Below are 19,787 nucleotides of genomic sequence, written 5' to 3' on the forward strand. Positions count from 1 at the left end.
TATAAAACTATTAGTAAAGATATCACCGTCATCACCTTGCAGTCTTCTTATTGGTAGAAATTAAACGATAAGTAAAAATTTTTTTTTTTGTTTTTGATGACATTTTGGACCTGCTTCGATTTTTCATAGAAAATCCGAGGGGACCGCCAAAACCCAACAATGGAAAGCTACATGGGTTTTGAGTTTCTCCCCAGGCTTTCCACAAGACCAGGTCCATCTATTTAGATTTAATTACGCAGCTTGATACTGAGTAGGGGATAATTTCCATTGTTCATTTGTAGAATATATGTTTAATTCCATGGAGGAGTGTGAATTCGAAGTACGATGGGAAGGTTTTCAAAGTCACATCGTCGTATAGAATCGACGACATCGATTTTGAAAACACAACCACCTTCTCCATGATATAAGTTCCGTTATTGATCCAGATGATTGGGTAAATTATAGGTTGTCCAACTGATTAATTCTCATTTATAGGGGCATAGTTGATTTTTGTAGGGTAGCTACCTAGTAGGAAGAATGTGCCACAGAGGACCTAAAAACACTTTGTCACCATTGGTCGACCACAAGCTTCCCACCTTGGGTATTTCTCTCTGGTCGCCGACGGTTTGACATCACTTATATTATATATATTTTTTTTCATTGATATTTACTTGATTAACTTTATTGCACACTGTTAAATTTATTATGGTGGATCACAAGTTGATTTTCATAAGGGATTTGAAATTTTTTCTTTACATTAATTAGGGATATTTCCATGTGTCAGGTTTTTTAACCGTTCTAACTGACTGTGTCGTTATTTTTTCCTCTGTTTCTTGCTGTTTTTTCTTTTTCGTTTTTTTGTAGCGAAATAAGGCCAAACTTTTTGTATTGTTTTTTCAAAAATTCTTGCCCTTTTAATTTCGTTTGTTTCCCGTGTGCAGCTACTGAGGTCGGCCTTGATTTCTCTATTTCTTTAGCTACTATATGGTCTGATTCACCATCAGACTCTTCGGAACTAGTTTCCGACGAATCCGGATTAGAACTTTTAGGGGTGGCACTTTTTGACGTGTCACATACCCTTCCTTCGTAAATTTCGACTCCTCTGGAAGTAGAAGGTTTATTCTCTAGGTACTCGTCTTGAGTCCTCAACTCGGAGGTTTGAAAGATTCTTGAGTGCTTTGGGAGGAATCAAGAGTTTTCGCGGGGTTCTTCAATTGTTTGAATGCCATGTCTTCAGATGGATGGGGATTTTTTGCGCTAAAGTTTCTCTCTGCGTAATACAATGTTTAGGTTTGGCCTTGGACACAGTTATATCATAATATTAACCTTGCTGGTCATCCGTTGGAGTTTTATTCCCGGGCAATGTACTTTGACTCGTTTTTATGGGAAAATTTATTAAATCCATAGCCTCTCGCAGATGTGTTTTAGTTAAATCTTTGGGAGGAGTTTTCTTCACAGTAATACCGGGGGTTTCTAGAGCTCTGTTTAATTCTTCCTGTAAAGACAGGGGCCTTTCTATCGGTGTTGCAGGGGAAACCATATCATCTGGAAATCTTTTGGGGGGACATGGGGTCGAAATTCTATCGGGGAAAAATTGGGTTTTTGAAGATATTGTATAATCTAAATCTCCCGCGCTCGCCGATGAATAACTTTTTGGACTCTTTGGCGTTTTTATTTCAGGAAAAAATCCTGGTATTAGGGATTTTTTCTTAGGAACAACTAGATTTTCCATAGCTAAAAATTCTTCAAAGTTTTCCTGGTCACTGTCATTCTCAAAATAGTCTTGCTTGAAATTAAAGGGTTTTAGCTCTGCCAATCTTGATCTAGGGGGTTCATTTTCCGAGTCTGCCAAATCAGTAGAAGAGGGCTGGGATACCCATCTCTCTGGAAATTTGGCTCTTTTTATTCGGCTGACATGCGCCTTGTAAGTTCTTCCACTATCGGGGTTTTCCATTTTAAAAGTATATTCGTTATCGTACTTTTTGACTATTCTGTACGGTCCGGAATATTTGTTGGAAAGTTTTTTTCCTTCTTTTTTGCCTTTTTTTTTAAGTAAACGAAATATTCTACCATGAAATCTATATTTCCCACAACTTTGGGTTGGTTTCCTAGCTCTTGGTTTATTTTACATTTATCCAACTCTTGCCTAACTATTTTATAAGTTTTCCTCATTCTATTTATGAATTCTTGTTTATAATCTTCAGAGCTATTATAATACTGCCGAGATTCAATAATCTCATTATATCGAATTCTAAAATCAAGACCGAAAAGTAAATAAAATGGGGTGTCTTTGGTTGTTTCGGAATAAGAAGTGTTGATTACGTTAGTTAAATAAGGTCGGAATTTATCCCAGTCGCTCCTGTTGTATTTAGTATAAATAATTAGTACGTTCGAAAATATTTTATGTCTGTTTTCTATTTTGCCATTAGCTTGTGGATGATACACATTAGCTTGTGGATGGCGCTGTCACCATTTTCTCTATATTAAGGAAACTCATTAAATCTTTTGTTACTTATGCAACAAAATTGCTCCCGTTGTCGCTCAAAATTTTATTAGGAATGCCAAATTGTAAAAATAATTTTGCTAATTCATTACTTGTGGCATAATCACCTTGATTTTTTAATGCTTTTGCAAAAGTAAATCCGGAAAAATGATCTACAACCGAAAGAATACAAGTATTACCTCTGCTAGAAACAGGTAAGCCTCCACTTGTCCCGTATAGGTCAAATGAGATAATATCGAAGGGGTACTTTGCTACTGGGACCCTTCCCATTGGAGGATTTGGATACGCTGGGGGGATTTTTCTCAAATTACATGGTTCGCATGTACTTACAAAGTCTTTAAGTTTTTTCCGTGCCAATTGTATGTAAAAGTATTGTTTTAGATTGTCAAACATTTTCATAATTCGTGGATGTCCGCATGTATCCGAATGAAAATATTCAAATGCAGGCCCTTTCATGTTTTTTGGTAACACAGGTATTATCAAGGTTTGGTTTCTATTTGTCTCAGCAGTCACGATTCTACACAGTATTTCTTCATCAAGGTCGTAGCAAAAATTATCTATCTCTTTTCTAAGAGTTTTGAATTTATCCGGTAACGCTTTGTCATTCACAAAATAATCAATTAGTGCTACACACATTTCGTCCTTTTTTTGCTTTCTTTTTATATTTTCCAAAGACAAGGGACAATAGTCAATCCTATTTTCTTTTACTGCGTCTTTGACTTTGTTTTTCTTACAGCCATGTTTGCTTTTAGCATTAATAGCATTGACTTCATTTTCTTCAGTTTCCGACGGACTATTTTCTGGGTATCTACTCAAAAAGTCGCAAGCCGCGTTTTGTTTTCCCTTTAAATGTTCAAATTCATAGTCTAGGTCTTGGATTTTCATAATCCATCTAGCTAGAATGCCCGTGGGGTTTTTAAATGTGCCCAGGTACCGCAAGATTTTATGTTCTGATCGTAGTATAAATTTTTTACCAATTAAATAATGTCTAAATTTGTCCAAGTGGTAGATAATAGATAACAATCCTAAGTTTGTGGCGGAATAACTACTTTCGCTCTTTGATAAAGTTTTACTTGAATAGCATATAACTTTTTCTATTTGTTTAGGCGTTCCCTCTAGAGGGTTAGGGTTTTCTACCGGGATTATTTGCGAAAGGATAGCGCCTATGCCCTTTGAGCTAGCATCAGTGGTAACGATGAATTTTCCGTTTTCGAAATCAGGGAGTGATAAAATTGGTTCAGAAGTGAGCGCCTTTTTGAGTCTAGGGAAGTTTGAGCTTCCTGGGACCAGGTAACAATATGGGAGTGTTCTTTGGTTAATTCCGTGAGAGGTTTTGCAATTTGGGAATGATTGCGTACGAATTTTCTAAAGTAGCCACTGAGGCCCAAAACTTCTCTTAATTCTTTCATAGTTTTGGGGGGCTTGAGGTTTTCAACACATTTTGTTTTATCAGGGTCTGGGGATATCTCTCTCTAGGTTAATACTACACCCAAGAATTTAATTTTACGTTGAAATAAATTAACTTTCTCAGGCCGGCATTTTAAATTGCCTTGCCTGAACTTCTCGAACACCTTAGCTAAAGTTGCTAAGTGTTGCTCAGTGTTTTCCCCCACGCATATAATATCATCAACAAGATGAATTATATTCTTTAATCCTCTTAACAGGTGCAATAGGGGTCTACATAACGCGCTTGAACTTGTTTTAAGCCCAAATGGTACCCTTAAGTATTCATAAGATCCATATTCGGATGCTGAAAATGCAGTTTTATGGACATCCTTTTCGGCTATTTTCACTTGGTGGTAGCCTTGGGTAAGGTCCAAAGAGGTATAAATTAATTTTTTGTTTGAAATTAAGTCAAGAATTTTGTCTATTCTTGGTAGAGGAAATTTATTGCTAACGACTTGTTTGTTGAGGGCCCTATAATCTACTAGGAGTCTAAGATCTCCATTTTTTTTCGGTACTAAGATCACTGGTGCGCTATATGGATTTTTACTTCGGCGTATAGTTTAGTTTTTTTCTAATTCATGGATTTTATTTTTTAACCACTCTTTGTGCTTATATGGCACACGATATTGCTGTTTTGCTACGGGATTACCAGTCGTTAAAATTGAATGTTCGTAAAATGGTATTAGCCCGATATCATCTTCAGATGCAGAAAATACATCCTTGAATTTCCATAATAATTCGCATAATTTTTTCTTTAGTTCCAAGTCCGTAATATGATCCATATTAAATTTGTTTAAAAATTGCGATTTAGTCAAAGGATATTCGTTATTTGAAGTTTTAATGCCGTTAACTAGGTTTATTTTAAAATTTTCCCATTTATTTAAATCATTTTCCGTTAAAACCTCAATTTGGACTAAAAACGTCCCCTTTTTAATTGTAATTGTATCATTTTCATGGTTATTGGTTACCCAAATAAAACCTTTCCCTTTGTCATAAGATATAATCTGTTCCTCGCATAACAGATTTTCGGGTATTTCAGACGGTGTCGCAAACCACATTTCTGATATGCTAATTATTGGCTCGATCGTTTGTGATATTTGGATTTTTTGCATCGTTTTGGGAGGGATTTTTGTTTTCCTTATCGCAAATCCGTAATATTTCTCTTCATTTTCATTGTTTATTAGATTCATACTGGCGCTATGCTGCGCCATTGCGGCATCTTGCGGCGTCACGTTGGGTTTTTTTATGTTCTTCCATAATTCCGCTATTTTTTGGATTTCGTTCGACCTGTACTGTTGTATATTTCCTATTTTTATTTTCGCAGCTTCAATACTGTTATTATTTAAATTTACTTCATTTCTGCAATATCTCTTAGGGTAATTGAATAAATTTCCAATTATGCCATGTCTTTGCGAGACATGAGGTTCAAAATACTTCGACATTATACCACTAAGACTTTTGTTTACTGTTATGTTATCTTCGTAACCTCTGTTAGGATTTCTTAAGGGAGATATTTCTTTCCTTACTTTAGCTGGGTATCCGAGCTTCTTGTTGGCTATGTCTAAGAGTATTCTATTAGAACTTAACAAATTTGCCCCTATAATAGTTTCATATGGGAGATTGTCAAATATAATGAAATTTGTACTGAAGGTTCTATTGTCTCTTTTTACGTTTAGGCAAATTGACGCTTTTACATTTAACTTTCAACCCGTCACGCTCGTTGAGTAGGGACTATGAGCGTTAGCTTACCGCCTGGTATACAGAGGCAAAACATTGCATATGTAAAAGTTAAAGTTATTTACGGTCTATCCGGTGTTAACTATGACCATGAGGTATACGTTTTCTACATAAAAATCTGTTAATATAGGTAACTTGCTATTCATATCACTAAAAGAAGGCAATACTATTTTTTTGGACCTATTAAATATTCCTGGCACCCTCTGGGTCCAACTTATGTTTTTGAAGGGCCCGAAACGTTTTCCTGAGGATTTATTTCATGTGTTGGTGCACGTAATAGATATTCAGACGTATTAGGTTCCGTAGGCATATTTAAATGATTTACGTCTGCCTGTCTTTGCCATGTATTATTATGGTAACGTGGATGTCTCGTGTCAGTGCCGTTTGCTGGCGCTGACTGCCAGTGCCGTTGGCTTGTAAAATTTTCATTTCTTATCGGCAAATTTTCATGATTTTTATATTGCATTCTCGCATTATATTGGCCTTGGCGAGTATTTGGGTTTTCAAACCGATAATTAATTTGCCTGTTGGGGAGAGGGTTATACGAATTTCGTTTGTACGCATTATAAGGTACTGATTGGCGCAATCCCCCCTGTCTATAGCCTATTGCACGACCGGTGCTAAAATTTGTTCTTTTGAATAAATGGTTGCCGTAATTTTGCGTATTACCGACAGCATTTCTTGGTATGGGATTGGGGACATAGTAGCACTCTCTCGCTATGTGGCCAACACTATTACAATTATGGCACCTTATTATTGTAGGGTTAATGGGCTGGAAACGTACTGTTTTCTGCCTAGCGGGTTCTGGCGTTTTATTTCTTTGTGCCACTGGGGAGTTATCCCTTGAAAAGAAATTGGGGGATGCCTGATCACCCTTGAAGATTAGGTTCGCGTTTGAGTCGCCTAGGCTATTTATTTTTGCATTACTATGATTAGCAACAGTAGTAATCAACATTATACTTCTAACACGCCCCCGTACCAAACAGGTTTTTCTGGTAGAACCTTAAATTTCTAACACGCCCCCGTACCAAACAGGTTTTTCTGGTAGGTATTCTATTCTACAGGGCATTACACCTTTACCAAGAGATTTACGCAATTTAAGGACAAGTTTTTCTGACGTAGATTTCTAGTTCATGATATACAAGTTTTTTTTAAGGTTAAATCCGTGGTCATTCATCTGTAAGTTGATTAGTAGGTTTTTTTTTAAACTTGGCTAATAGGTTTTTAAACCTATTACTACGAACGCTACATGCATTCCATTTTTGGAACTAGGAGCGAGATTGTGTGATGCTATCAGACTGGTTTCGTTTCATGGGTTCATTAATAGAAGGACTAATGTTTTTGAAAAGGGTGATTACTTCTTTAGTTTACGAGATTTGCGAATTTTTTGCGAAAAGGTATTTGCGTAAAGGTATTGCGATGGTTAAGAATGCCTCACGGGTAATTAAAGAATGGGATGCTTGCATCAACAATACAAAGAATATGCTCAGATACTTAATACATTTGACACCTACAAGAGACATTGGTAGAAGGTATTCAATAGCTTAATTGAAAAGTAACGATAGAATGACATTGTGACTTGACCTAGCTTTACCTCGCTGATGTGGTCTGTATAATACACAAGTGATGATTTGCACAGTGTTGTCAATTTTAAATAGTTTAGAAATAAAAAAAATTAACAAGAAATGGCTGAAAAGTGTTTTGCGGGAGTTGAGTTGCACGAGGGTTCAGTTACATGCGGTTTCAGTTACACGGGGATTAGTTAAATGAGGTCGAGTAGCACGGAGGTTCAGTTGTACAGGGTTTCGGTTATACATGGGTTCAGTTACATGGGGGGTTCAGTTGTACGGGGTTTCGGTTATACAGGGGTTCAGTTACATGGGGGTTCAGTTATTTTTTCTGATTTTGTGTGTTTTCGCAAGAAAATAACTGGTCTTTTAGCAAACTTAGCCATAGCTACCTGAAACTCTGCATAAATATCTTCATTTTTAATCTAATTGCATAGTTACTAAAGGAACATTGAACATTTTTTCTGATTTTGCGTGACCACCCGGCACCCCAAAGACTCCTGAGCCTCCATTATAATACTTTTTAAGGCTTGATTATATCTTTTCAGAACAAATTATTATTTTAGGGAATTATTTCGGCGAAACAATTAGAGACATTTGAACGGTGTTGTGAGGTCCTTTGCCACAACCCCAAAGGGCTCCGATCCCCTCACTCCCCCCCCGAAGGAAGCCCCCGAACAGCAAAGGTTCTCTGGACCCTCAAATGACCCCCGGCGCCCCGCTGCCTCCTGAGTCCCCCATTATAAGACTTTTTAAGGCTTTATTATATCTTTTCAGAACAAATTATTATTTTAGGGAATTATTTCGGTGAAACAGTTAGAGACATTTTAAGAGATGATTTTAGAAAAGGACTTGAGGGTGAAACTCTGTAGTCGTTATAATACACAAGTTCCATTTGAACGGTGTTGTGAGGTCCCTTACCACAACCCCAAAGGGCTCTGATCCCCCCACCCCCACCCCCAAGGAATCCCCCCGACAGCAAAGGTTCTCTGGACCCCCAAAGGACCCCCGGCGCCCCCGGTGCCTCCTGAGTCCCCCATTATAATACTTTTTAAGGCTTTATTATATCTTTTCAGAACAAATTATTATTTTAGGGAATTATTTCGGTGAAACAGTTAGAGACATTTTAAGAGGGTTGTGAGGTCCCTTACCACAACCCCAAAGGGCTCCGATCCCCCTACCCCAACCCCGAAGGAAGCCCCTGGACAGCAAAGGTTCTCTGGACCCCCAAAGGACCCCCGGCGCCCCGATGCCTCCTGAGTCCCCCATTATAATACTTTTTAAGGCTTTATTATATCTTTTCAGAACAGATTATTATTTTAAGGAATTATTTCGGTGAAACAGATAGAGACATTTTAAAAGGGTTGTGAGGTCCCTTACCACAACCCCAAAGGGCTCCGATCCCCCCACCCCAACCCCGAAGGAAGCCCCAAACAGCAAAGGTTCTCTGGACCCCCAAAGGACCCCCGGCGCCCCGATGCCTCCTGAGTCCCCCATTATAATACTTTTTAAGGCTTTATTATATCTTTTCAGAACAAATTATTATTTTAGGGACTTATTTCGGTGAAACTCTGTGGTCGTTATAATACACAATTTCCATTTTAAAGGTGTTGTGAGGTCCCTTACCACAACCCCAAAGGGCTCCGATCCCCCCACCCCAACCCCGAAGGAAGCCCCCGGACAGCAAAGGTTCTCTGGACCCCCAAAGGACCCCCGGCGCCCCGATGCCTCCTGAGTCCCCCATTATAATACTTTTTAAGGCTTTATTATATCTTTTCAGAACAAATTATTATTTTAGGGAATTATTTCGGTGAAACAGTTAGAGACATTTTAAGAAATGATTTTAGAAGAGGACTTGAGGGTGAAACTCTGTGGTCGTTATAATACACAAGTTCCATTTGAACAGTGTTGTGAGGTCCCCTTACCGCAACCCCAAAGGGCTCCGATCCCCCCCCCCAACCCCCAAGGAACCCCCCGGTCCTCAAAGGTTCTCTAGGCTCCCAAAGGGGCCCCCGGCGCCCCAAAGACTCCCGAGCCTCCATTATAATACCTTTTAAGGCTTTATTATATCTTTTCAGAACAAATTATTATTTTAGGGAATTATTTCGGTGAACCAGGCCCTCATAGGTGTTTGTTGTCTGAAACCTATAGTTTGGGATGAATAGTTTGCTATTTCAAGCTTTTCTGAGCTAAGAATTCTTAGTATTTCATAGGTGTGTGTTGTCTGAAACTTATGATTTGAGGTATTTAATTTGCTATTTCCGACTTTTCATAACCAGATTTCTTAGTCTTTCGTAGGTGTGTGGTGTCTGAAACCTATGATTTGGGATGTGTGGGTTGCTATTTTTTGACTTTTCTGAGCTGGATTTCTTAGCATTTCATAGGTGTATGCTTTCAGAAAATTATGATTTGGGAGGTGTAGTTTGCATTTTGGACTTTTCAGAGCTAGGATTCTTAGTCCCTCATAGGTGTTTGTTGTCTGAAACTTCTAGTTTGGGATGAGTAGTTGGATATTTCAGACTTTTCTGAGCTAAGGTTTCTTAGTATTTCGTAGGTGAAGCTTCCACGTCAGTTTTAAGTTCACCAAGACATAAAAAATTTAAAGTTCAGTTCTAATTTTTCCATAGAAGATAGGAAAAGTTATACTATTATTGTGATTATTTTCTATGAAGATAGAAAGTTTCAATTTAATTCTAAATTTTCTTAAATTCAGTTCCGACTTTTCTCAAAGAGATGAGAAAATTTAAAGTTCAATTCAAAAATATCTCAACGAAGTCAAGGAAAGTTCAAGGCCCCTACCGAATTTTACCAAAGAACACAATTCAATTCTAATTTATCCAGAGAAAATAAAAATCTTCCACTTAAGTTCTTTATTTCACAAAGACATAAAGAAATTTAAAGTTCAATTCTAAATTTTTCAGTGGAAGATAGAAAAAGTAATACCATACTTTTGAAAATTTTCACGGAAGATAAAAAGTTCTAGTTCAATTTTAAATTTTCTCAACGAAGTGAAGAAAAGTTCAAGTTCCCTACTGAATTTTACCAAAGAACACAATTCAATTCTAATTTCTCCAGAGAAAATAAAAATCTTCCACTTAAGTTCTTTATTTCACAAAGACATAAAGAAATTTAAAGTTCAATTCTAAATTTTTCGGTGGAAGATAGAAAAAGTAATACCATACTTGTGAATATTTTCCCGGAAGATAAAAAGTTTTAGTTCAATTTACAATTTTCTCAACGAAGTGAAGAAAAGTTCAATTTCTCTTCTGAATTTTACTAAAGCAAATTCTTTCTTGAATTCGCCTCCTGGATAAATAAAAAGACATTTCATTCAAGAAATTATGACAAATTTTAAGTAAGTAACAAACTGTTTCTTGAATCCTCCTCCTGAATGCACAATACAGATATTTCATTTAAGAAATTACGAAAAAATTGTAAGCAAGTAACAAACTCTTTCTTGAATACACCTCGTGGATACACAATGCAGAAATTTCATTTAAGAAATTATCAAAAATTGTAAGTAAGTAGCAAATTCTTTCTTGAATTCGCCACTTGGATCAATAAAAAAGACATTTCATTCAAGAAAGTGGCGCGCCACTCTAAGTGAACCTAGATCAACCCAACTTTTTGGATATCTCTCTCACTATGACTCTGTTTGTGTGTCGTGTCTGTGCGTGTCTCGTCTCTATGTGTGTGTGTCATCACAGAGACGACACAGAGACGACACAGAGACGTCACTTTTTTTGCAATGTGTAGGAACCAGTGGGGAATCCCCGCTCGTTTGGAAAGGTGCCAAGGAAAGGCAAGCAAATAGCATGTAGTTCCAAAACATGTTTAATCACGTGTAGAGGTCCCAAATAATGAAATTTCTGTATTGTACATGTAAATGGGGAATTCAAGAATGAGTTTTTTTCTTACTTAGTATTTTGTCATAATTTCTTGAATGATAAATCCTTTTTTTTGTATCTAAGTGGTGAAGATCAATAAAGATTTTGTTACTTACTTTACTTTTTTTTATAAGTTCTTTAATTAAATTTATACATCGTGTATATAATTAGTGAAAACAATAAAGCGTTTTGTATCCATGATCTAACTTCAAGAAAGAATTTGTTACTTATTTAGAATTTTTTCATAATTTCTTGAATGAAATGACTTTTTTGTTTATCCAAGAGGCAAATTCATGAAAGAATTTGCTACTTACTTACAATTTAGGAAAATTTTTTGATAATTTATTGAATGAAATTTCTGTATTGTGTATCCAAGAGTTGACTTCAAGAAAGAAATTGTTACTTACTGATAATTTTTTCATAATTTATTGAATTAAATTTCTATATCGTGTATCTAACTCGTGAAAAAAATAATGAGTTTGTTACTTACTTGGAATTTTGTTATAATTTCTTGAATGAAATGTCTTTTTGTTTATCCAGAAGGTGAATTCAAGATAGAATTTGCTACTTACTTACAATTTTTTCATAATTTATTTAATGAAATTTCTGCATTATGTATCCATGAGGTAACTTCAAGAAAGAGTTTGTTACTTACTTAGAATTTTGTCATAATTTCTTGAATAAAATGTCTTTTTTATTGATCCAGGAGGCGAATTCGAGAACGAATTTGCTAATTACTTACAATTTTTGATAATTTCTTGAATGAAATTTCTGGATTGTGTATCCACGAGGTGTATTCAAGAAAGAGTTTGTTACTTGCTTACAATTTTTTCGTAATTTCTTAAATGAAATAACTGTATTGTGCATTCAGGAGGAGGATTCAAGAAACAGTTTGTTACTTACTTAGAATTTGTCATAATTTCTTGAATGAAATGTCATTTTTATTGATCCAGGAAGCGAATTCAAGAAAGAATTTGGTTTAGTAAAATTCAGTATAGGAATTGAACTTTTCTTCACTTCGTTTAGAAAATTGTAAATTGAACTAGAACTTTTTATCTTCCGGGAAAATATTAACAAGTATAGTATTACTTTTTCTATCTTCCACCGAAAAATTTAGAATTGAACTTTAAATTTCTTTATGTCTTTGTGAAATAAAGAACTTAAGTGGAAGATTTTTATTTTCTCTGGAGAAATTAGAATTGAATTGTGTTCTTTGGTAAAATTCCAAAGAGAACTTGAACTTTTTTATCTTCTGTGAAAAATTTGGAACAGTATTTTAAATTTTTCATCTCTTCGAGAAAATATTCATAGGTATGGTATTACTTTTTCTATCTTCCACCGAAAAATTTAGAATTGAACTTTAAATTTCTTTATGTCTTTAAGAAATAAAGAACTGAAGTGGAATATTTTTACTTTCTCTGGTGAAATTAGAATTGAATTGCGTTCTTTGGTAAAATTCAGAAGAGAACTTGAATTCTTCTTCACTTCATTGAGAAAATTTTGAATTGAATTAGAACTTTTTTTCTTCCGGGAAAATATTCACAAGTATGGTATTACTTTTTCTATCTTCCACCGAAAAATTTAGAATTGAACTCTAAATTTCTTTATGTCTTTGTAAAATAAAGAACTTAAGTGGAAGATTTTTGTTTTCTCCGGAGAAATTAGAATTGAATTGTGTTCTCTGGTAAAATTCAGTAGAGAACTTGAACTTTTCTTCACTTCGTTGAGAAAACTTTAAATTGAACTAGAACTTTTTTATCTTCCGTGAAAATATTCACAAGTATGGTATTACTTTTTCTATCTTCCACCGAAAAATTTAGAATTGAACTTTAAATTTCTTTATGTCTTTGTGAAATAAAGAACTGAAGTGAAAGATTTTTATTTTCTCTGGTGAAATTAGAATTGAATTATGTTCTTTAGTAAAATTCAGAAGAGAACTTGAATTCTTCTTCACTTCGTTGATAAAATTTTGAATTGAACTAGAACTTTTTATCTTCTGTGAAAATATTCACAAGTATGGTATTACTTTTCCTATCTTCCATCGAAAAATTTAGAATTGAACTCTAAATTTCTTTATGGCTTTGTAAAATAAAGAACTTAATTGGAAGATTTTTGTTGTCTCTGGAGAAATCAGAATTGAATTGTGTTCTTTGGTAAAATTCAGTAGAGAACTTGAACTTTTCTTCACTTCATTGAGAAAATTTTAAATTGAACTAGAACTTTTTTATCTTCCGTGAAAATATTCACAAGTATGGTATTACTTTTTCTATTTTCCACCGAAAAATTTAGAATTGAACTTTGAATTTCTTTATGTCTTTGTGAAATAAAGAACTGAAGTGGAAGATTTTTATTTTCTCTGGTGAAATTAGAATTTAATTGAGTTCTTTGGTAAAATTCAGAAGAGAACTTGAATTCTTCTTCTCTTCGTTGAGAAAATTTTAAATTGAACTAGAACTTTTTATCTTCCGGGAAAATATTCACAAGTATGGTATTACTTTTTCTATCTTCCACCGAAAAATTTAGAATTGAACTTTGAATTTCTCTATGTCTTTTGTGAAATAAAGAGCTGAAGTGGAAGATTTTTATTTTCTCTGGTGAAATTAGCATTGAATTGTGTTCTTTGGTAAAATTCAGAAGAGAACTTGAATTCTTCTTCACTTCATTGAGAAAATTTTAAATTGAACTAGAATTTTTTATCTTCCGTGAAAATATTCACAAGTATGGTATTACTTTTTCTATCTTCCACTGAAAAATTTAGAATTGAACTTTAAATTTCTTTATGTCTTTGTGAAATAAAGAACTTAAGTGGAAGATTTTTATTTTCTCTGGATAAATTAGAATTGAATTGTGTTCTTTGGTAAAATTAAGTAGGGAACTTGAACTTTTCTTCACTTCATTGAGAAAATTTTAAATTGAACTAGAACTTTCTATCTTCCGGGAAAATATTCAAAAGTATGGTATTACTTTTTCTATCTTCCACTGAAAAATTTAGAATTGAACTTTAAATTTATTTATGTCTTTGTGAAATAAAGAACTTAAGTGTAAGATTTTTATTTTCTCTGGATAAATTAGAATTGAATTGTGTTCTTTGGTAAAATTCGGTAGGGGACTTGAACTTTCCTTCACTTCGTTGAGATAATTTTGAATTGAACTTTAAATTTTCTCATCTCTTTGAGAAAAGTCGGAACTGAATTTAAGAAAATTTAGAATTAAAGTGAAACTTTCTATCTGCATAGAAAATAATCACAATAATAGTATAACTTTTCCTATCTTCTATGGAAAAATTAGAACTGAACTTTAAATTTTTTATGTCTTGGTGAACTTAAAACTGACGTGGAAGCTTCACCTACGAAATACTAAGAAACCTTAGCTAAAAAAAGTCTGAAATATCCAACTACTCATCCCAAACTAGAAGTTTCAGACAACAAACACCTATGAGGGACTAAGAATCCTAGCTCTGAAAAGTCCAAAAAGTAAACTACACCTCCCAAACCATAATTTTCTGAAAGCACACACTTATGAAATGCTAAGAAATCTAACTCAGAAAAGTCAAAAATAGCAAACCAATCATTCCCAAATCATAGGTTTCAGTCAACTCACACCTACGAAAGGGTAAGAAATCCAGCTCAGAAAAGTCAAAAAATAGCAACCCACACATCCCAAATCAAGGTTTCAGACACCACATACCTACGAAAGACTAAGAGATCTGGTTATGAAAAGTCGGAAATAGCAAATTACATACCTCAAATCATAAGTTTCAGACAACACACACCTATGAAATACTAAGAAACCTTAGCTCAGAAAAGCTTGAAATAGCAAACTATTCATCCCAAACTATAGGTTTCAGACAACAAACACCTATGAGGGCCTGTTTCACCGAAATAATTCCCTAAAATAATAATTTGTTCTGAAAAGATATAATAAAGCCTTAAAAGGTATTATAATGGAGGCTCGGGAGTCTTTGGGGCGCCGGGGGCCCCTTTGGGAGCCTAGAGAACCTTTGAGGACCGGGGGGTTCCTTCAGGGTTGGGGTGGGGGATCGGAGCCCTTTGGGGTTGCGGTAAGGGGACCTCACAACACTGTTCAAATGGAACTTGTGTATTATAACGACCACAGAGTTTCACCCTCAAGTCCTCTTCTAAAATCATCTCTTAAAATGTCTCTAACTGTTTCACCGAAATAATTCCCTAAAATAATAATTTGTTCTTAAAAGATATGATAAAGCCTTAAAAAGTGTTATAATGGGGGACTCAGGAGGCATCGGGGCGCCGGGGGTCCTTTGAGGGTCCAGAGAACCTTTGCTGTCCGGGGGCTTCCTTCGGGGTTGGGGTGGGGGGATCGGAGCCCTTTGAGGTTGTGGTAAGGGACCTCACAACACCGTTAAAATGTCTCTAACTGTTTCACCGAAATAATTCCCTAAAATAATAATTTGTTCTGAAAAGATATAATCAAGCCTTAAAAAGTATTATAATGGAGGCTCAGGAGTCTTTGGGGTGCCGGGTGGTCACACAAAATCAGAAAAAATGTTCAATGTTCCTTTAGTAGCTATGCAATTAGATTAAAACTGAAGATATTTATGCAGAGTTTCAGGTAGCTATGGTTAAGTTTGCTAAAAGACCAGTTATTTTCTTGCGAAAACACATAAAATCAGAAAAAATAACTGAACCCCCCCTGTACATGACCCCCTGTCTAACCGACACCCCGGACAACTGACCCCCCCATGTAACTGAACCCCTGTATAACCGAAACCCTGTACAACTGAACCTCCGTGCTACTCGACCTCATTTAGCTAATCCCCGTGTAACTGAATCCGCATGTAACTGAACCCTCGTGCAACTCAACTCCCTCAAAACACTTTTCAGCCATTTCTTGTTAATTTATTTTATTTCTAAACTATTTAAAATTGACAACACTGTGCAAATCATCACTTGTGTATTATACAGACCGCATCGGCGAGGTAAAGCTAGGTCAAGTCACAATGTCATTCTATCGTTACTTTTCAATTAAGCTATTGAATACCTTCTACCAATGTCTCTTGTAGGCGTCAAATCTATTAAGTATCTGAGCATATTCTTTGTATTGTTGATGCAAGCATCCCATTCTTTAATTACCCGTGAGGCATTCTTAACCATCGCAATACCTTTACGCAAATACCTTTTCGCAAAAAATTCGCAAATCTCGTAAACTAAAGAAGTAATTACCCTTTTCAAAAACATTAGTCCTTCTATTAATGAACCCATGAAACGAAACCAGTTTGATAGCATCACACAATCTCGCTCCTAGTTCCAAAAATGGAATGCATGTAGCGTTCGTATTAATAGGTTTAAAAACCTATTAGCCAAGTTAAAAAAAAAAAAACTACTAATCAATTTACAGATGAATGACCACGGATTTAACCTAAAAAAAAAAATTGTATATAATGAAATATAAATATATGTCAGAAAAACTTGTCCTTAAATTGCGTAAATATCTTGGTAAAGGTGTAATGCCCTGTAGAATAGAATACCTACCAGAAAAACCTGTTTGGTACGGGGGCGTGTTAGAAGTATAAGGTTCTACCAGAAAAACCTGTTTGGTACGGGGGCGTGTTAGAAGTATAATGTTGATTACTACTAGCAACCATTTTATCAACTTCGATTAGTCGCTTTACCTCTTGGACTGCAAGATCCAACGTCTGAATATTCTTGGATATTACTACTCTATATAGTTTTGGGGGTAGCCCTTGCAAAAAGGTATTTAGTATGACTTTTTCATACAGTTGCCCAGAACCAATTCCGTATTTTGCTTCTACAGAAATGCGTATATTATCCAGATATTCCCTTACATTTTGTGAAAAATCAAAGTTCACTACTCCATGTTTTAATTTATTTATTGAACTGGTTTCTATAAATCTCTCTTCGAATGCTTTTAACAAGTCATCAACCGTATTTATTCGCAAGTTGACGTTTTTGCCTATGGTATGTGTGCCCTGCTTGAGATGGGTTAAGGCCTGGTCTCGGAATCGCAGAAGCAGTATTTCTTTTAACGCTTCGACGTCTGTTTTTGTTAACTGTACAAACTTGTTCATTTAAATATTATATTCGTCAATATATGACTAACCATTGAACTCTGGTATGGATTTTGCAATCTCTATATTTTTTGCGACTAACTTTTGCACTATTTGTAATTCGCTTAGGTCGTCCATTTTTTTTTGCGTTTATATCAACTTAAAATTTTACTTAACCTATTTTGGGGTAGGCTATTATCTCCTATGATATAAAAGGGGTTTCCTATCGTAGCCTAGTCGTTATAGACCTAATCAATTTACTTATATATCTGTATCTATCCAACAATTAAATTCAAATTACAAAGTTTAAATGGCCTAATTAGTTCGCAGTTTTCCTCCAATTTCCGACACGCGCCATTTGTAGCGATAAAAGATTTATTTGTAGTAATGGGAAAACTTATTATTTGTAGCGATAAAAGATTTGCTATTTGTGGCGATAGAGATTTCTCCGATAGTGCCGCTTATAGCGCTGGAGATTGTGGCGCCGCTCTCAATTAATGGGAGAGGATCGAATATGTAGACATATGATTGTGGCCTCTTCTTTCTTGAGCTATCTGGAGATCAGATTCCTTTGGGAGCATTTACCTTGGAGACTTACGAACTAATTACCTATTATTGGACTAGACGCAGACATATAAATGAAATAAACACAGATAAGAAAGACAATAGATTTATTGAACTTACATGCTTAGTCGCACAGCAACGGGTCACTTCAATAACAATAACAGTGACCAAAATATAATAATTTCGTACTAATAGTTTCTGATCTGACTTAAGATTAAAATTAAAAAACACATCTACCCCACTCCAACACGCGGTTCCTTTATCCTGCACTGTAAGGATTGCTGGCCATTGGATAAAGAGGATCAAGGACGTATATCTTTCGTCCAATGATCTCTTTTAGATTTTTCAGATGATTCAGGCGTTCACACGATTTTTTTGCCATTTAAACTTCCTTAGAAATATCGTACGTAGCATTTTTCTTGCTACTAATTATGTTAGCGAAATTCGAACGACTAGCGCCGTTGTCTGACTGAAGCTAGAAATGCAATTTCTCTTTTTGCTGATTAAGAATTTAGACTCTTGGAAGCGGTATTTGAACTCAATTAGGGGACGTTTAATTTCTGCCCGAATCATCTTTAGAAGGAAAGAATCTTATATTTTAAATATATGGTTTTCTACTGCTGGTGCATAGTCTCGAAAGTGATTTGAGGGCAACTAACCCCCCTCTCTCGCCCACCTTTTCCCCAAACACATCCAATCCAAATTATTAGATAGCCATTTTATTCAGCGTAGTTGAAAGTTTTGGAAATTAGGTCTTTAAGGATGGCAACCTCTTCACCCCACAGCCCTCAGGGCAAGGGTAGTAAGTTGTTTTCCTGGGGGCACATAAGGTTTTTATAGAAAGCGATGTTGTAGAAACTTCAAAAAGGGCTCATTTAACTGGAAATTGAAAGGTCTAGTGCCCTTTTAATAGTCGAAAGTGATTGAAGGGCAATCAACCCTCTTTCACGCCCGCCATTTCCTCAAACACATCCAATGAAAATTTTGAGATATCTATTTTGTTCAACGTAGTCGAAAGTTCTGGAAAATAGGTTTTTTAGGATGATAACACCATTAAGAGCCCTCAGTGCAAGGGTTGTAAGTTTTGCCTTGAGGGCATATAAGGCTTATATAGAAAGTTGTTGTAGAAATTTCCAAAAGGGCTCATTTGATTGGAAATTGAAATTGCCCTTTTTAATAGTCGAAAGTGAGTGGAGAGTAATTAACCCCCCTATCACGCCTACCATTTTCCCGCACACATTCAATCAAAGTTTAGAGATAGCCATTTTGTTCAACGTAGTTGAAAGTTCTGGAAATTGTGTGTTTAAGGATGACAAACCCCCCAGAGCAAAGGTTGTTAGTTATGCTGTGGGGGCATATAAGGTTTTTATTGAAAGCGTTATCGTAGAAACTTCAAAAGGGCTCATTTGATTTGGAATTGAAAAGGCTAGTGCCTCTTTTAATAGTTGAAAGTGATTTGAGAGCAACTAACGCCCCTCTTACGCCCACCATTTTGGATGGATAGAATATGGATGATGGATGGATGGATAGACGCGTTCTTAGCTGCTTTATCGACTCTAGCATTTCTTTTGATGCCCATACGGCTTAAAATAACTTGGAAGTTTGTTTTAAGGGCTAGGCACACTTAGCTGATTTCAGGAACTGATTTCAGCATAGTAGACAAACGATAGCGGTGAGAAAAATTTGTTGAAAGATAAATTTATTGCGCAAACTTTTCAAAACAAAAAATACAAATAGTGAACTCGAGTTTATTAATAGTTGCTTGATTGATCTCAGCTTAGTTATCAGTATAGTTCTCAGCTCACTAGTGGGGTTTTTCACCACAGACATTTCTGGGTGACTATTCATTTGTATCCCTATTTTTTTGTGATGATCATGATGAAAATCCGCGCTGATTTTGTAAATCGGCACCAAAAACTAGAAAGTTTTTCAAGCTCAAATCGACGCCGATTTCCTTTAAAATCGGCGCTGATTTGGAAATCAGTTCCAGAAATCAGCTATGTGCGCCCAGCACTTAAGAGTACTTTTGTTAGAAGCTATTTAACGGGCAGTATGTA

This window comes from Artemia sp. Qi Xiang Cuo, chromosome 2, assembly GCF_049724085.1.
Source record: "Artemia sp. Qi Xiang Cuo chromosome 2, ASM4972408v1, whole genome shotgun sequence".
NCBI lineage: Eukaryota > Metazoa > Arthropoda > Branchiopoda > Anostraca > Artemiidae > Artemia > Artemia sp. Qi Xiang Cuo.